Genomic DNA, 2,282 nt, shown 5'->3' on the forward strand with positions numbered 1-2,282 from the left:
GAGATGAGAAGGTGATGAGGGGTGCAACAAACTGCACAGATTGCACACATGGAGGCCTTAGTCCAGGGGTGGGCAATTCTGGTCCTCAAGGGCCGGTGTCCTGCAACTCTTAGATGTTTCCCTGGTAGAACACACCTGGATCCAATAGCTGAATCATCTCCTCAGTGCAGTCAGGTTCTCCAGAGTCCTGCTAACGACCTTATTATTTGACTCAGGTGTGTTGAAGTAGAGACAAATCTAAAAGTTGTAGGAGACAAGCCCTCAAGGCCTGGAGTTGCCCACCCCCGCCCCACTCCCCGACACAGCTGCTGCAGGTTCAATTCCTGGCCTTGGCAACCTTTGCTGCATGTCTTCCCCCTTTCTTGTCAATTAACTATCAAATAAAGGCCACTAAAGCCAAAAAAAATCTTTAACAAAATAAAATGTGAAAATTTAAAACCCTCACCTGAAATTAAAATTGTTTCACCCGGAGCCCAAGGAGGAGGGGAGGAGAGTGAAAAAGGGGAGGAGATTGAGGGGTAGATGGGCCCAGGCGAGGGGTGGGTGGTGGGGGTAAAGGGGTGTGTGTCTAGAGGGGTGTGAAAAACAGCTTTCATTGATTGAACATTTAGATCACGAGTTCTTCCCCAAACCTTGTCCTCAAGGCAAACTGATCTGCGTGTTTTCATATCAGCAAAACCTCGTTAATCAGACATCAATTAAAATCATGTGTGCCAAATTAGGGAAATGCCTAAAACTTGCAGGGCTTGGAGGACCAGTGCTGAAACACACTGGATTCACTTTTACTTTACTTGAAATAATTAAGTTCGATATCACATTTGTATCCCTCGTCTGACATAATGACTCAAGCTAACCAGGGACAGGTTCTCTACTAAGCCACCGTGGCTCTTTGGGTAGAGCAGTTGTCTTGTGATTGGAAGGTTGACGGTTCAATTCCAGCTCCCTCCTGCCATCTGTCAATGTGCCCCTGTGCACCTAACCCCAACTGATCTGTGCATTAAATAAATGTGACTCTAGTGTAAAGTGCTTTCAGTGATCAAAATGACTGGAAAAGTGCTATGTAAGTTTACTTATCATTTTTGAAGTAAACTAAATGATTTGAGTAAGACCGACTTAAATCTGTTATCTTAAGCATACTTAATAAATTTGTTAAAAATAAACAAATTCAGATTTCAACCACAAAACAACATTGATTCAATGACACAGTTTCAACGGTTTGATTGGTTGGTTGTTTGATGGTTGATCCATCGTCATTTGTCGACTTTAACCAAAAATCAACGATTCTAACTATTTTTCAACGTTGATTAAACATCGTGTGCTATCTTGGAAGTCAACACTGTATAAACAAAAAACTGATTAAATGAAAATATTTTACTTATTTTGTTGTATTTTCTATACTTATGAACTGTCTTTACTTCTTGATTTATAAAGGAGAACCCAAAGGATCAGTCAGGTAGCATCAGGCTGTGGGAAAGTTTTTAATCAACAGAGACAGGGAAGCTAGACAGGGTCAAGAACAAGGTAAAAACAACCAGGTACTGAACACAGGACAGTTGTTAGAGACTGCTGAAGGCTTTTAGACTGCAGTTCTTCCGGACAATAAGCATCCAGAGAGCTCTAATGGGACGGCTCAGATCAAAGTATGAACCCATCAGCATCCAAAGTCAACTGAGATTATCAGCAAGACCTGAAAACTGATATTCAGTTTTTCTCCATTCATTCTGACTACATGAACTGTTCTACAAAGATCAACAATTTGAATCTGTAATATAGAGACATACCCAAAAAGACTGGCAGCTGTATTTTCCTTTCACAGCTTTTCTTTTCTTTGTGTTGGTCTGTCACATAAACTCCAGTAAAATGTATTAAGGGTTGGAGTTACAATGCCAGAAAATAGATGACTTTAAGTCATATAAATAGTTTTACAGGTGCTATAGTGATACTTTACTAAATGTACTTGGAATTTTTGTGAACAATTGAGAAAAAAAAAATCAAAGAATATTACTAAACCCATGCATCCTTTTTCTACAGAAGAACTTGAATAATTAAAAATGGGTACATTATGTACAGTAAATATGGTAAGAACTGTTGGAAACTGCAGGTGTAGCTATTTCAATTACAATGTTTGAGTCGATGTCACGTTTTCTGTGTTGTTCAGTGGGTAATAAGCAGTGGTGGAGAAAGTACTCAAAAAATTTACTTAAGTAAAAGTACAAATACACAGACAAAAATGTACTCAAGTAAAAGTCAAAGTACCACATTAACATTTTACTTAAGTAAAA

Source organism: Poecilia reticulata, linkage group LG12, assembly GCF_000633615.1.
Source record: "Poecilia reticulata strain Guanapo linkage group LG12, Guppy_female_1.0+MT, whole genome shotgun sequence".
NCBI lineage: Eukaryota > Metazoa > Chordata > Actinopteri > Cyprinodontiformes > Poeciliidae > Poecilia > Poecilia reticulata.